This window comes from Phoca vitulina, unplaced genomic scaffold, assembly GCF_004348235.1.
Source record: "Phoca vitulina isolate PV1807 unplaced genomic scaffold, GSC_HSeal_1.0 scaffold12, whole genome shotgun sequence".
Lineage (NCBI taxonomy): Eukaryota > Metazoa > Chordata > Mammalia > Carnivora > Phocidae > Phoca > Phoca vitulina.
This window is the reverse complement of record NW_022589715.1, coordinates 43,827,678-43,845,526: the sequence shown is the minus strand read 5'-3', so window position 1 is coordinate 43,845,526 and position 17,849 is coordinate 43,827,678.

Sequence of the window (17,849 nt, the reverse complement as noted above, 5' to 3'; positions counted from 1 at the left end):
TGGTCACGAGGGCTACTTCTTTCCTCCTTGATGAGTCTCATCAAATCGGAGGGGGAGATGAACCATGAGAGACTACGGACTCTGAAAAACAAACTGAGGGTTCTGGAGGGGAGGGGGGTGGGGGGATGGGTTAGCCTGGTGATGGGTGTTAAAGAGGGCACGTACTGAATGGAGCATTGGGTGTTAACACGCAAACAATGAATCATGGAACACTACATCAAAAACTAATGATGTATTGTATGGTGATTAACATAATAAAATTTAAAAAAAGAAGTTGAAAGAGACTCATGAGTATATCAGTAAATCAGTCACATATTTGTCATATTTCTTCTGAGTTTTGATATTTACCTAGGTTCTGGTGCTTAAATAGAAGACAGGCATAAAACACAACCATTGCCCTCAGGGAACTCACGTTGTAGTTGGGGTGGCAAGATGAATGTGTGTGGAATACATGGGGAAAACCTGTCCAAATTAGGAGGAAGGACATCCAGTCACATTAGCCATAACTGAGGTTATGGAACAGGAAAAGTAAAAATTCAATGCTCTCAACCGATTCTTGCTTGTAACAGACCCTATTAGGCATACACATTATACTTCTACTAATATTATTTTAAGCTACTTGGGGTGGCATACATAACATGCAACTGGGTTTCTCTGATTGTTATCAGGATAAACCAGAGGTATTCTCTGTCTATAGCCCAAGGGAATGTGGACAGATTATTCCATGGAAACAAATTCTGACAGGTATCTTCATGTGATTTATCTGAACCCTGGGTGTCCATTAGAAATACCTGGAGAGCTTTTACAAATTAATAAATGTATATATTAATTAATGAATTAGTAAATTAACTGATTAGAAAATTAACATGCCTTGGCCCCTCCAGGCCCCCAGGGAAAGGCCCGAGCACTAGTAGTTCTTAAGGTTCGCCAAGTGATTTTAATGAATCGCCGGGGTTGAGCATCCTTGTGTTAAGGAATTAGATCCATATTTTAATATTTGAATTTTTCTTTTCTTTCTTGAACGTTTAATTGGTTTCTCCTCTTCTAGGTTTGCTGACCCAAAATCAACAGTGCCCAGCATCTGTCAATCATCAAGGAGAGATTTCTTTTTTCTCTTACTTTTAACAGCCAACACAGTAAACGACTCCTCCTCTTCCACTTTTTTGTCTTTGTTGTGATGACACAGTGTTCTGGCATTCCTCATACCCTCCTCTGCCAGATGCTCGCCTATCATCTATGAACATTTGGGGTCCACAGAGCTTAAGAAAGAAGGTGGATTCTTGTGAGCATCACTAAATCAACCCTAATGTCTACCACCTCTTTGAGTTTCCATTTATGTGAGCCATTTGCTTAGTAAGAGAGTTTCAGTTGTGTTTTCTGTCACCTGCAGACAAAATTATCCAGTCCTTATTTAATATTCCAGCCTCATTTTGTAAACTGCTCCCCCCACCCACACCCCGGCACCCTTACCCTCTGTGGTCCAGCTTCACTGATTTTCATTGGTCCCTCATGTGTCCTAGGCTTCTCTTAACACAGAGATTTAACTTCCAACCCTCTTCCCATGCTTCACCCGGTTAACTCAATCTTCATGAGTTAACTGAAATGGTCAGCTAACTGATCTTAGTTCAGGGTAACTTCGATGTACCATGTGCTCATATTTCTTTTGTAAAATAATAATTATAAGGTATGATTCATGGGCATGTTTCTTCGGTTACTGTTTGTTTCCCCGTGACATGTAAACTTTCTGTGGGCTCAAAATTATATATTGAATATCTAGCTCAGGGCATTAGGTCATCACAGATGTTTTCCAAATATTTGAATATCTGAACAAAAAAGGTTCTTACCTTCCATAAGTGGGGATACAGAATAATTTATAAATAACTATATTAAGACTAATTACTATGTATATATAAATTGCTCAAAATGCAATCTAAGGGATATGAACAGTGCATTGAGCAAATACAGACGAAAAGGAAGTGATTCCAACTTTGGCATTTATAAAGTTTTGTGGAGGGAACTGATATTTGAACTTACATATAATTGAGAAAATCTATAAACACTTAACTATAGACCAAGGTAGAACGAAGGAAATAATTAATAGATACATAGGCAATATATCTGTGAATGCAGGAATAATTGATTATAACTGGGTTGACAGGAAAAGCTTTACAAAATATTATGAAGTGGGTCTTGATAGAAGAGAATGATTTCTATTGGTAAATAACTTAGTGCTTTTTAGGCTAAGGTACAAAATAGGCCAAATGACGGAGACATGCAAATACAAGAGAAACTGGCTCAGGCTGACAGGAGTAAATGTAGCAAGCCCCAAAGTAGAGCATGTAGACTTTATTTTAAAGATGGAATAGAGGCATTTGACTTCTTAGAAAAGGAGAGTGGTATAATTAAGAGTGTGTTTTGTAAAGATTGGATCACAGAGATGATTTAAGTATGGATCAGAGAGAACGGATGGTTGTTACAAAAGTCCAGTCAAAACATATTCTGAACTAACTAACCAGGGATATTGTACACATCAAGAATTCGACTTATTCAAAAGTGTAGACAAGGAAAAGAGAGATTTTTTAAAATTCCACAAGATGCCAGGCATTATTTAAAATATGTTTGTATTATTTTCATTCTAATTGTATGGAAGGTTGATAACGCTATTAACATATAGGGTTTTTTTTTTTAAAGATTTTTTTATTTTTTTATTTTTAAATAGAGATTTTTTTATTTAAATTTTTTTATGGTTATGTTAATCCCCATACATTACATCATTAGTTTTAGATATAGTGTTCCATGATCCATTGTTTGTGCATAACACCCAGTGCTCCATGCAGAACGTGCCCTCCTCAATACCCATCACCAGGCTAACCCATCCTCCCACCCCCCTCCGCTCTAGAACCCTCAGTTTGTTTTTCAGAGTCCATCGTCTCTCATGGTTCTTCTCCCCCTCCGATTTCCCCCCCTTCATTCTTCCCCTCCTGCTACATTCTTCTTCTTCTTTTTTTCTTTCTTAACATATATTGCATTATTTGTTTCAGAGGTACAGATCTGAGATTCAACAGTCTTGCACAATTCACAGCGCTTACCAGAACACATACCCTCCCCAGTGTCCATCACCCAGTCACCCCATCCCTCCTACCCCACCCCCCACTCCAGCAACCCTCAGTTTGTTTCCTGAGATTAAGAATTCCTCATATCAGTGAGGTCATATGATACATGTCTTTCTCTGTTTGACTTATTTCGCTCAGCATAATACCCTCCAGTTCCATCCACGTCGTTGCAAATGGCAAGATCTTATTCCTTTTGATGGCTGCATAATATTCCATTGTATATATACACCACCTCTTCTTTATCCATTCATCTGTTGATGGACATCTTGGCTCTTTCCACAGTTTGGCTATTGTGGACATTGCTGCTATAAACATCGGGGTGCACGTAGCCTTTCGGGTCCCTACTTTTGTATCTTTGGGGTAAATACCCAGGAGTGCAATTACTGGATCATATGGTAGCTCTATTTTCAACTTTTTGAGGAACCTCCATACTGTTTTCCAGAGTGGCTGCACCAGCTTGCATTCCCACCAACAGTGTAGGAGGGTTCCCCTATCTCCGCATCCCCGCCAACATCTGTCATTTCCTGACTTGTTAATTTTAGCCATTCTGACTGGTGTGAGGTGGTATCTCATTGAGGTTTTGATTTGGATTTCCCTGATGCCGAGCGATATTGAACACTTTTTCATGTGTCTGTTGGCCGGATGTCTTCTTTGGAAAAATGTCTGTTCATGTCTTCTGCCCATTTCTTGGAAAAATGTCTGTTCATGTCTTCTGCCCATTTGACTTCTTTGCCAATTTGGATGTTCTTTTGGTGTTGAGTTTGATGAGTTCTTTATAGATTTTGGATACTAGCCCTTTATCTGATATGTCATTTGCAAATATCTTCTCCCATTCTGTCAGTTGTCTTTTGGTTTTGTTGACTGTTTCCTTTGCTTTGCAAAAGCTTTTTATCTTGATGAAGTCCCAATAGTTCATTTTTACCCTTGCTTCCCTTGCCTTTGGCGATGTTTCTAGGAAGAAGTTGCTGCGGCTGAGGTCGAAGAGGTTGCTGCCTGTGTTCTCCTTTAGGATTTTGATGGACTCCTGTCTCACATTGAGGTCTTTCAACCATTTGGAGTCTATTTTTGTGTGTGGTGTAAGGAAATGGTCCAGTTTCATTCTTCTGCATGTGGCTGTCCAATTTTCCCAACACCATTTGTTGAAGAGACTGTCTTTTTTCCATTGGACATTCTTTCCTGCTTTGTCAAAGATTAGTTGACCATAGAGTTGAGGGTCCATTTCTGGGCTCTCTATTCTGTTCCATTGATCTATGTGTCTGTTTTTGTGCCAGTACCATACTGTCTTGATGATGACAGCTTTGTAGTAGAGCTGGAAGTCCGGAATTGTGATGCCGCCAGCTTTGCTTTTCTTTTTCAACATTCCTCTGGCTATGCGGGGTCTTTTCTGGTTCCATACAAATTTGAGGATTATTTGTTCCATTTCTTTGAAGAAAGTGGATGGTATTTTGATGGGGATTGCATTGAATGTGTAGATTGCTCTAGGTAGCATTGACATCTTCACAATATTTGTTCTTCCAATCCATGAGCATGGAACATTTTTCCATTTCTTTGTGTCTTCCTCAATTTCTTTCATGAGTATTTTATAGTTTTCTGAGTACAGATCCTTTGCCTCTTTGGTTAGATTTATTCCTAGGTATCTTATGGTTTTGGGTGCAATTGTAAATGGGATCGACTCCTTAATTTCTCTTTCTTCTGACTTGTTGTTGGTGTATAGGAATGCCACTGACTTCTGTGCATTGATTTTATATCCTGCCACTTGACTGAATTCCTGCATGAGTTCTAGCAGTTTTGGGGTGGAGTCTTTGGGATTTTCCACATAAAGTATCATATCATCTGCAAAGAGTGAGAGTTTGACTTCTTCTTTGCCAATTTGGATGCCTTTGATTTCTTTTTGTTGTCTGATTGCTGTGGCTAGGACTTCCAATACTATGTTGAATAGCAGTGGCGATAGTGGACATCCCTGCCGCGTTCCTGACCTTAGGGGGAAAGCTCTCAGTTTTTCCCCATTGAGAATGATATTTGCTGTAGGTTTTTCATAGATGGCTTTTATGATATTGAGGTATGTACCCTCTATGCCTATACTCTGAAGAGTTTTGATCAAGAAAGGATGCTGTACTTTGTCAAATGCTTTTTCTGCATCTATTGAGAGGATCATATGATTCTTGTTCTTTCTTTTGTTAATGTATTGTATCACGTTGATTGATTTGCAGATGTTGAACCAACCTTGCAGCCCAGGGATAAATCCGACTTGATCGTGGTGAATAATCCTTTTAATGTACTGTTGGATCCTATTGGCTAGTATTTTGGTGAGAATTTTTGCATCCATGTTCATCAGGGATATTGGTCTGTAATTCTCCTTTTTGATGGGGTCTTTGTCTGGTTTTGGGATCAAGGTAATGCTGGCCTCATAAGATGAGTTTGGAAGTTTTCCTTCCATTTCTATTTTTTGGAACAGTTTGAGAAGGATAGGTATTAATTCTTCTTGAAATGTTTGGTAGAATTCCCCTGGGAAGCCATCTGGCCCTGGGCTTTTGTGTTTTGGGAGATTTTTGATGACTGCTTCTATTTCCTTAGTGGTTATAGGTCTGTTCAGGTGTTCTATTTCTTCCTGGTTCAGTTTTGGTAGTTGATACATCTCTAGGAATGCATCCATTACTTCCAGGTTATCTAATTTGCTGGCATAGAGTTGCTCATAATATGTTCTTATAATTGTTTGTATTTCTTTGGTGTTGGTTGTGATTTCTCCTCTTTCATTCATGATTTTGTTGATTTGGGTCATTTCTCTTTTCTTTTTGATAAGTCTGGCCAGGGACTTATCAATCTTGTTAATTCTTTCAAAGAACCAGCTCCTAGTTTCGTTGGTCTGTTCTACTGTTCTTTTGGTTTCTATTTCATTGATTTCTGCTCTGATCTTTATTATTTCTCTTCTCCTGCTGGGTTTAGGCTTCATTTGCTGTTCTTTCTCCAGCTCCTTTAGGTGTAGGGTTAGGTTGTGTATTTGAGACCTTTCTTGTTTCTTGAGAAAGGCTTGTATTGCTATATACTTTCCTCTTAGGACTGCCTTTGCTGTATCCCAAAGATTTTGAATAGTTGTGTTTTCATTTTCATTGGTTTCCATGAATTTTTTTAATTCTTCTTTAATTTCCTGGTTGACCCATTCATTCTTCAGTAGGATGCTCTTTAGCCTCCATGTATTTGAGTTCTTTCCGACTTTCCTCTTGTGATTGAGTTCTAGTTTCAAAGCATTGTGGTCTGAAAATAGGCAGGGGATGATCCCAGTCTTCTGGTACCAGTTGAGACCTGATTTATGACCTAGGATGTGATCTATTCTGGAGAATGTTCCATGGGCACTAGAGAAGAATGTGTATTCCGTTGCTTTGGGATGGAATGTTCTGAATATGTCTGTGAAGTCCATTTGGTCCAGTGTGTCATTTAAAGTCTTTATTTCCTTGTTGATCTTTTGCTTAGACGATCTGTCCATTTCAGTGAGGGGGGTGTTAAAGTCCCCCACTATTATTGTATTGTTGTCGATGTGTTTCTTTGCTTTTGTTATTAATTGCCTTATATAATTGGCTGCTCCCATGTTAGGGGCATAGATATTTACAATTGTTAGATCTTCTTGTTGGATAGACCCTTTAAGTATGATATAGTGTCCTTCCTCATCTCTTATTACAGTCTTTGGTTTAAAATCTAATTTGTCTGATCTAAGGATTGCCACCCCAGCTTTCTTTTGGTGTCCATTAGCATGGTAAATGGTTTTCCACCCCCTCACTTTCAATCTGGGGGTGTCTTTGGGTCTAAAATGAGTCTCTTGCAGACAGCATATCGATGGGTCTTGTTTTTTAATCCAATCTGATAGCCTGTGTCTTTTGATTGGGGCATTTAGCCCATTTACATTCAGGGTAACTATTGAAAGATAGGAATTCAGTGCCATTGTATTGCCTGTAAAGTGACTGTTACTGTATATTGTTTGTGTTCCTTTCTGGTCTATGTTGCTTTTAGGCTCTCTCTTTGCTTAGAGGACCCCTTTCAATATTTGTTGTAGGGCTGGTTTCGTGTTTGCAAATTCCTTTAGTTTTTGTTTGTCCTGGAAGCTTTTTATCTCTCCTTCAATTTTCAATGACAGCCTAGCTGGATATAGTATTCTTGGCTGCATAGTTTTCTCATTTAGTGCTCTGAATATGTCCTGCCAGTCCTTTCTGGCCTGCCAGGTCTCTGTGGATAAGTCTGTTGCCAATCTAATGTTTCTACCATTGTAGGTTACACATCTCTTCTCCGGAGCTGCTTTCAAGGACTTTCTCTTTGTCTCTGAGACTCGTAAGTTTTACTATTAGATGTCGGGGTGTTGACCTATTTTTATTGATTTTGAGAGGGGTTCTCTGTGCTTCCTGGATTTTGATGCCTGTTTCCTTCCCCAAATTAGGCAAGTTCTCTGCTATAATTTGCTCCATTATACCTTCTGCCCCTCTCTCTCTTTCTTCTTCTTCTGGGATCCCAATTATTCTAATGTTGTTTCGTCTTATGGTATCGTTTATCTCTCGAATTCTGCCCTCGTGATCCAGTAGTTGTTTATCTCTCTTTTTCTCAGCTTCTTTATTTTCCATCATTTGGTCTTCTATCTCACTGATTCTTTCTTCTGCCTCATTTATCCTAGCAGTTAGCGCCCCCATATTTGATTGCACCTCAATGATAGCCTTTTTGATTTCTACTTGGTTAGATTTTAGTTCTTTTACTTCTCCAGAAAGGGTTTCTCTAATAACTTCCATGTTTTTTTCAAGCCCAGCTAGTATCTTTAAAGTGATGATTCTGAACTCTAGATCTGACATCGTACTAATGTCCGTATTGAGTAGGTCCCTGGCAGTCGATACTACCTCTTGTTCTTTTTGTTGAGGTGATATTTTCCGTCTTGTCATTTTGTGCAGAGGAGAATAGATTAATGAGAGAACAAAATGCTAGCAGGGTAACAACGTCCCCAGAAAATATACTCTAAACAAATCAGAAAAGACCTGAAGCAGTGGGAAAAGAAAGGGAAAGAGAGAAAAAAGAAAAAGAAAGAAAAAAAGAAAAAAGAAAAAGATAAAGATAAAAACAAACAAAAGCAGGACAAAACAAAACAAAACAAAAACAGAATGTGATCAAATATGATCAGGCTGGATTATAGATTAGTGCCACACATTAGATTTTGGATGTATTTTGGTCTGTTAAAAGAATGTCCCTCCCAAAATTTTAAAGAAAGAAAAACTTATATATGTACAAAAATAAGGGTTGATATGATGAAGGGATGGAATATGACTGTAAAGATGGAAATTATAAAAAATTTTTAAAAAGGATTTGATAAGTTGTTTGAAAAAAGAAAGAATAGGATTAAAAAAAAAAAAAGAAAAAAGGGAGAGAATGTGATCAGGCAGGGGAGTAGAAAAAAACCATACACTAGAGATTTAGAGTATATTTTGATCTGTTAGAAGAAACTATCTCAAGATTTTAAAGAGAGAACAACTTATATATATATGCCAAAAATACGGGTAACTACTATGAAGGGATAGAATATGACTTTAAAAATGAAAAATAAAAATGTTTTTTTTTTAAAAAGGGATTGATAAGATGTTGGTTGAAAAAGGGAAAAAGAAAAATTCAAAAAAAAAGAAAAAAGGAAAAAAGAAAAAAAGACAGTTAAAAAAAATAATTAACTTTGAAAGACTAAAGAATCATGGTAAAAAAGCCATGAATTCTATGTGCAGTATTCCCCTAGCGCTGGAGTTCTGCCGTTCTCATTGATCGGTAAACTTGGTCTTGGCTGGCTGTTCTCGCTGATCTTCTGGGGGAGGGGCCTGTTGCCGTGGTTCCCAAATGTCTTTGCCGGAGGCAAAATTGCCCCGCCCTTGCCGGTCCAGGCTAAGTAATCTGCTCAGGTTTGCTCTCCGGAGCTTTTGTTCCCTGCAAGCTTTCCGTACAGCTTTGGAGGCGGAGAGTGAAAATGGCGGCCTCCTAGTCTCCGCCCCGGAGGAGCCGAGAACTCGGGGTCACGCTCCTCAGCGAGCCCCCAGAGAAAAGCCGTCAGTCACTCCCGTCTCCCCGGTCTCCAGCCGCACTCCACGCTCACCTGGCCTGTGACCGCGCCTTTCTATCTGGCATCCGACCCCGGGTGGAGTCTCCAAACCCAGCAGATCCCCGCGGTGCGCTCCCGCACCTCTCCTCCCGGGGGAAGAAGGTGAGTCTCCCCGGATCTGCCGCTTGTTGGGTCCCTGCTGGAGGAGCAGTGGCCTGACTGTGCCGCGGATCACGGTTTATGACAACCCCGAGCTGAGAGCCCGCGCCTGGGCTCCGTCTCTGCAGCCGGCTTCCCTGCTCCGATACCTGGGAGCTCTGCCGCACTCAGGCACCCCCGGTCTTTCTGTGACCCCGAGGGTCCTGCGACCACACTGTCCCGCGAGGGTTCCACCCCCCACTTCGCCACCAGAGTGACGTCCCTCAGCGGAGCAGACTTCTAAAAGTTCCGATTTTGTGCTCCGTGGCTCTATCACTTGCCAGAAGTGGCCGACAGAGGCCCCTCCCCCGCCGTCTATCCTCCCGAATATCGCCTCGGATTCACTTCTCCGCACGTCCTACCTTCCAGAAAGTGGTCGCTTTTCTGTTCAGAGAGTTGTTGCTATTCTTTTCTTCGATCTCCTGTTGAGTTTATAGGTGTTCAGAATGGTTTGATCCCTATCCAGCTGAATTCCTGAGAGGAGACGAAATCCAGGTCCTAAATAGAGATTTTTTTAAAAGATTTTATTTATTTACCTGAGAGAGAGAGAAGGAGAGAGAAAGTGACGAGTGGGAGGGAGGGGCAGAGGAAGAGGGAGAAGCAGACTCCCTGCTGAGCAGGGAGCCCTACTCGGGACTTGATACCAGGACCCTGGGGTCATGACCTGAGCCAAAGGCAGTTGCTTAACCATCTGAGCCACCCAGGTGCCCCTATTAACATACAGGTTTAAATGAGAAATAATGAAATCAGTTTGGGATATGCTGTGTTTGAGATACCTGAGGAATAGATAGTCTAGCAGCCAGTTGGGTTTGTATGTAGCTTTGGGGAATGGTAAAATATGAAGAGTTACTGATGATGAGTAAAAACAGAGGAAAAAAAACCAGAGGAATGGTCACTTCTTAAATTTAAGCTCCAATTTCCTGAACATGGGTGATTCAGTCGGTTAGGTGTCTGACTCTTGATTTCGGCTCAGGTCATGATCTCAGGGTCGTGGGATCAAGCCCTGTGTTAGGCTTCACCCTGAGCAGGGAGTCCGCTTCTCTCCCTCTCTCTGCCCCTCCCCCTGCTCATGCTCTTTCTCTCTCTTTCTCTAAAAGAGATCTTAAAAAACAAATCAAAGCAACAACAGAGAAATGATTAACTTGCCATAGAACTAAAAGAATCAGCTTTCTACCATACCAGCCTGTAAGAGTGGGCAAGAAATAAAAGCATTCTCGAAAAGGCTTTAGGAAAGCAATTGACTACCATTCGGGTGCTTGTGTCAGCCAAAGGACAAGTGTATATGAAAAGAGATTAATATAATGATACAATAGGATAAAAAGGCCGGCCAAGATATTACAAGTGAGGCAATTATTATTAATTGGAGTGAGAAACAGAAGAAGAAGAATTAGGATGAATAGTCATTTAGAGGGATTGCAGAATTTTGCATTTGAAAAATGCAGTTCTCTTTGGGGAAAAAAAATTGCTGATGTGTATAAATCATTCCTCAGTAATGGAGACTGAACTTAATGGAGGTATTTGGGACTGGAGAGGATTAGGAATTCTCAAGTGAAACCATTGAGAGGCTCACCAATGGAAATACGGATATTCACACAGATGGTGAGAGAATCCAAAGGGACGTTCTAGGCCAGGTGTTCAAGACGGAAGGCGAAGAAGTCACTTACTAAATGAAAGCATTGAAGAAGCAGGTGGTGTGAGTTCAAGATTACTGAGGAAAGTGCTGCTCTCTCTCTAGACCTAAAAGGTAAAGGGAGTAGAAGGTGAGGTTCGTCTTTTTGCTAACAGACCAGGAAACACCATCAACAAAAAATAAATTCCTTGCTTATCTTCCCCATTGATTTTTGAATTGTTACTCAACTACATCGTAGAAGTAATATGTATATGTTAGTAGAAATGCCAGTGCCAACCCAATTGTTTTGAGTCACTCACTCAAAGAAATCTGTTGACTAACCTCTGCATGCCACACATTTGCCCTTTTGCCACCAAACTTCCAAGCAGTAATTTCATCTGATAAATAGCAAGGTCAGCTGAAAGAAAGAAATCAAGTTTGAGGAAATAATGATGGCATCGCTAGTGGGTACATGTTGTTTTCTGCTTACAGAGTCTGTATTTCTTGGCTATGGAGACAAGATGTGGGAATTGCAGTCGGGGACCCAGATTTTAGTTCTAGCTCGGCTGTTAATAGGCACTGTGATTTCATGTGAGTCACTTCTTAACTTTAAGCTCCCATTTCCTCATCTACAAATGAAGCAGTTTAAAAGTGTTTTTTTTTTTTCCAGCTCTTCTAAACTATGATACTAAATTTAGTTCCCCTGGTTTCAGGAGAGATATGACCTAATATAGGAGATATTGATTTATTGCTAGAAGTCATTTTACATTTGGTTTCTTAACCTTTCTGGTTCTCATTGTTATCATTTACAAAATGGAGATATGAATCCCAATGGTATCTACCTCACAGGAAGATTGTGAAGATAAAATAGAATAATAGATTGGAATGTGCTAGTTATAAGGAGTATCTTTATCACCAACACATTACTCAAGTGCAGAAATACATTTAGATTCTTCTGCTTCATCATTCTCTCCTTAACTTCTCTTTTATTGGCTGAGACCCAGATGCGTGTTACTGACTTATTACTGAGTATTTGGGCTTTTGCTTTTTGTTAGCAACACTTACAAGAAAGAAAAATTGTGCTACTTGCCAGTTATGCCAAGAAATGATCTGTAGCATGATAAAGTTAGAAAGATCTTTTTGAATTATCAGGGATTTCTGTTAACCACAATGTTCTCCATGTCCTCATAACCACAAAATAAAAAATAATCAAGAGATGCCCAGTTAATTCGGTTAGTTAACTTTTTTATGTGGGAGTTATACTCCTTAAGCCATTCTGGGATCTCTGAAATGACTGTCTCGGTTGTGTTTGGTAATACCTATATAGCATCTTTCTCCTCTATACAGAAGGTGGTTGTGAAAATGGAATGAAATGGTATTTGCAACAGTACTTTGTAAACTGCACAGCACCCCACAGTGCTTATAACCATTAACCATTAATCCGTGTAGGACATTTTCACTGCACGTGTCAATTTTCACAAAAAATAGTTACATTCAAACTCTTATCCACAAGTGTAAATTAATTATGTCACTTTAAAATCAAAAGCTATTAAGAGCAGAGTGTCCCTCTGTGTAAAACTTTATTCAATAAAGATATTTTGAGCATTAATGTCAAAGTATGATAAGAATATTTTGATGATGATGGAAGTGTAGAGAAGAAAATGTGATATTGTGGAGAAGAATAGATAAGATTTTACTAATATGGGGAATAAAACAAGATGTCAAAATCCCAGCTACTTACATTACTTATGAAAAGTTTCATTTTATCAAAAGTAGATCATTTGTACAAGTCTTGAAAGGCAACAAAAACAATTTTTTTTCCCCAAATTGAAAGGCAACAAAATCCCCCAAAAAAATTGGTACTCTGGACTTGATGCTCACCAACAACAGATAATGAGGTCCTGGTGTGGTGATGGAAAAAAACAGGAAATTTTATGAAATTTATAATAGAGAAGGAAGGAAACCTTGGGGACATGACAGATATGCGCTGTTGGCTTTGGAAGCAAATTTCTTAAAATACAGTGAAAATGTGTTATTCAGTAGCCAGATTGTCTGGAGGTAAATAGGGTTAAAGATAAATGGGAAACTTCAAAAACAATAGAAATTCTAAAAAAATACAAATTTATAAATAATACCCAAAAGGGTATTATATATATATATGTATATGTATATATGTGATACCTAAATGGAAAGATATCAAAGATCACTGTAATTAGGCTCAGAGCTCTCTGTTGGCTCACAGTGTAAAACCACACTTGGGAATCATGGCTGCCCTCTTCCTGCCTTCTATGGGCAGAAACGACAGGTGGAGGAATCAGGAAGAGTAAGAGAATACAGCTTCTTCTAAAGTAATGGAGAGGTCTTTGTAACACGACTCAAGGTCAGTAAGAAGACAAGAACTCTTTAGCATAATTTAGCCCAAAATGAAGTGAACAGGTAAGGTATCTTGTGAGGAGAACAACACATGCAATGCAATGTTTGACTTTTTTTTTTTTTTTTTTTTAAATTTTATTTTTTCTTTTTAGAGAGAGAGAGAGAGCACATGCATGAGCGAGTGTGGGTCGGGGGGAGAGACAGAGGGAGAGAATGACATGAAGACTCCCCGCCGAGTGGGGAGCCGAGCACGGCGCTCCATCCCATGACCCATGAGATCATGAACTGAGCCAAAACCAAGAGTCAGCTGCCCAACCAACTGAGCCACCCAGGTGCCCCTGTTTTTGTTTTACATAGGGACCGATAGAGAAACATAGAAAGAAAAAGAGAGAATAAAATTGTACCCAGACTATAAGACTACTCGGATGTCTGTAATCCTTTTTTTCATATTCAGGACTTGAAATGTTCCTCAACAGAAGCCCATTATGGCCATGCCTTAAAACCCATACTAGATCCTATGAAGACTTCCATGTCATGATAGGAGCAAAAACAATGAGATTAGAGGACGGGTTGAAGGGGAAACTGGAAGGGTATAAAGAAGTGAGGGTGAGTATTCTATCTCTGTGGAATACTCTCCAACATCCACAACCTCTTCCATCCCACCTTCCGACTATAAAAAATTCAGATTTATCATTGGGGACATGGAGTAAAATAATGTTTAAACCTTTTAGAAGTTCATTTTCTGTGTTTTTTTTTCCTACAGATAGGGAAGGGCTACATTCGACCCCCATCCTCCTCCAGCCAGAGGCAGGCATCTAGACAACTTCAGAGTGGGCGGGGGACATACAGTGGGTCGTTTGTGAAGAACATATGGACAAAGAAAACAGGTGAATCTGATTTCTGGGACAACCTTTTCCCCATCCACGAAGGAAAACTCCACATGCCCAATGGTCCTTGCTTATGTTTGAGGAGAGTAGTATTTGGGTTTTGGATCTAAGTTGCTCTATGTGAAATGACAGACACTTAAGTTATCCCACTAGAACTGAGAAAAGGATAGAAGTTGTGAGACTATTGCAGTTATGGTAGGTGATGTTGGCAGGATGGCCAGAAACTAGCCATGGTGGTCCTAAGAAAACCACCAAAGAGTCACAGGGAAAATATAGAGGCTAGTCCGAGAGTAGAATCACATCATTGTGGAGAATGAGCTGCTCAGTTCAGAACTGATTTTACTAGACAGAGAACTGAATGCACTCTGTTTTAGTAAAAGTATTAAGTTACAAATGCATAAGAAACGGTATGGATGTGCAGATGACCCATCTGTACCCCCTGGCATTCTCCATTCTGGGGCACAATAACCAAAGGGCTTCCAGCTGCAAACACTTTGCAATTCCTTGCTTGAGGGCTTTCTCTGCACCACAGTGCATACTCAGGTTGCAACACCACATAAAGTACTTTGGATTTATCGCCTCCCTTTTACCCCCTAGAAGTCCTTCCAAAAAAGACTGACAGGAATTGACAGATAAACATCCCCATTTCCTTAGCCCTCAGGTAGAACAATTCTGAAGCATGTTCCTAGAATTCCCAAGTAGTAGTGAGCCTCTATTGTCCATAGCCGTAACCTACCAAATAATACAATCTTAATGGGTTTCTTTCTCATCCTTAAGTCACTTCCCCATTCCTCTTCCAGTGCTCCCTGGAATCACCTCTCTGAAAAAAATTCTGATATTGAGAAAGCTTATTGGATAATGGAAAGAAAAGTCCATTATAGTGGCTTTCTGGAAATGATAGAAAATCCCAGAGCACTTACTGAAGACTCTCGCTCAGATAGACTAAGCAGGCCAGAAATCACACTTATGCCTAAGCCTCTTGCAATCAGATTCTAAGAAATAGGGTACCAGTGAGAATTGATGCTCAAGGTGAGTGAAAAGTAAATGATTTATAGATCCCTTCTTCAAAAGTTTATCTGTCCTTGTCAAGGCCACATACAGTCCAGAGAACTTTAATGTGATCATGAAATTGTACTGGTTATTTTGACATTTTTAGAAAATAAGAAGTGACAGTAGAAGAATGGAGGAGGCAAGATTTGCCCTGATTTTAAAAGTAATACTCAAAGAATGTTTCAAATTCTATAGTGATGAGCTTAAATCAAAATTAGAATTGTTTTTAAAAATAGATGCTTTGTGGCCATTTTTCCTCAAAAAGTGGTAATAATTAATAAACAACATTACAAATTAAACTAATTCCCTTTCTCAATAGATTCACTGACACACTAGGAGAAAATTATCTGTATCCTGATTGTAAGGCAACTTAGTTTCTCACGATGAAATTGAGTGACTCTCCACTTAAAGATGATTGGCAAGTTGATATGTATTATTCTAGCCAGGTGATATGTATTATGACTATCAACCTTGGAAATACTAACATTTTGTACAGGATAATTGTTTGTTTGGGGGAGGCTTTCCTGTGCATTGTAAGTTGTTTATCAACATCCCTGGTCTGCACCCAGTAGGTGCAAGTGGCATTCCCCTTATCTGCCATGTCAACCAAAACCGTGTCCAGACATTACCAAATGACCCTTGGGGTACAAAATCCATTTTGTTTAGTGGGAAGTCTCTTGAGGCATGCCTAATATCTTTCCTAGGGAACATATTTTTACCAAATGTATATAAAATTTACAAAAGATTTTGTATGAAAGGACATTGTGGGAGAACCAAGGTATAAATTTATCTCAACTGGCCAGTATTCAGACTCAATGCAATGAATTTCTCATGGATAGTTATAAAGTCATACATTTAAATTCAAATAATAAATTTCATAGGTATAAGTTAAAGGAGAACTTTCTTGGAAAAAGTCTGATGATTTTAATTGATCATAAATTCAATATAATCCAAAAAAGTATTATAAGATTTAAAAAAAATAATGCAACCTTAACTGTCATTATTAGAAAGAATAAAGTTCAAATCAGGGAAATTGATACAACCATTGTAATTTGGTCTTGTAAGTACTGTGGTCACTTGTATATCACATTTTGAGAAGAACAGAGGTTTAAGAGAAGTATTAAGATTTTGAGAATTTTAGCATCCAGATAATTTGAGTAATAACCAAGGGAAACCAGAATGTTAAGAACAGAGAAGAGAAAACCCAGGTAAGGGTGGAGGCAAAGTGATAATATTGGAAAGGCTGTCATGTGGAAGGTGGAGTACATTCCATTTTGCACAAAGAAAATTAGAACCAACAAGTGGGAACTATAAGAATCTAGAAATGAGAAATCACAACTATGCTACAATGCAAAGGACTACCTTGCAAAAGGAGCAACCACTCCTTTAGTCATGGCCAGATGATGCTTCATGTGGGATACCGTAAAAGTGCCATCTATATTAGAACTATTAACTCAACCCTTTAAAACAGTCTTAGTTTTGAACATATAATTTTACGTGAATTCTACTCTCTTAGTAGCTGCCCAGAACATTTCCATGATATACTGTTAAGGAGGTAAGCTTTATTTTCTTTTTTATCTTCTAGTAAAGTATCGAATTCTAACTATACAAAGCATTTAAATGCATTATATTTTAAAACTCTCACAAACTACAAGTTGTCTCATCACACATTGTTTTTTTAAGATTTTCTTTATTTATTTTGAGAGAGAGAGAGTGAGAGTTAGGGGGAGGAACAGAGGGAGAGAGAATCTCAAGCGGACTCTACACGCAGGAGGGAGCCCGATGCAGGGCTTGATCTCAGGACCCTGAGATCATGACCCGAGCTGAAATCAAGAGTTGGATACTTAACCAACTGAGCCACCCAGGTGCCCCTTATTATCTCACTTATCTGAAAAACGTGATATGGTGTAGTGACTGCCCAAGGACTCAGAGCTAATGATTTTCAAACCAGGCTTCAGGCCCCAAACACCTTGCTCTAAATTCTGTGACAGAACATTGCTTGTGACAGAACATTATCATCTTATTTAACTGTAAAAAACACATTGTTCTAAACAGTAAATATCGATCAGAAGTATTCAACAAAACTTATTATTTATTTAAGACTTCTTTTACTTATTGCTATTTTTACTGAAGGATCAATCCTGTGGCTCCCTATTCTATGTTTTTTTTCAGGGAGTTTTTTGCACTCTTAAGCAGGGTTGATCAGTGGGACCTTAGAAACCATTGCCATTTTTTCCATAGAACTGATTCAGGTAAGAAAAATTAGATGCTACTGTTTGAATATCCATGTTCTCACCCAGAATTGCTATCTTGTTTGGGGGAACAGCACTCAATGACTGTGTAAGAAAACTTACACAAGCACAAGATACACTTACAATAGTTGGTCTAGAATCAGCCTCCTCGATAAAAGAGGAACTGTCCAGAAATGGTCAAAGCATCTTCTTTGTATAAGCCTCATGAAGAACTATTTCCTCCTTTCCAATGAATCTAATTTTGAGGTCAATTAGGTGTTTTTTGCGGTCCATTTACCACTCTGGAATATTGATGACCTCTATAGGATGGATGCTTTTGGT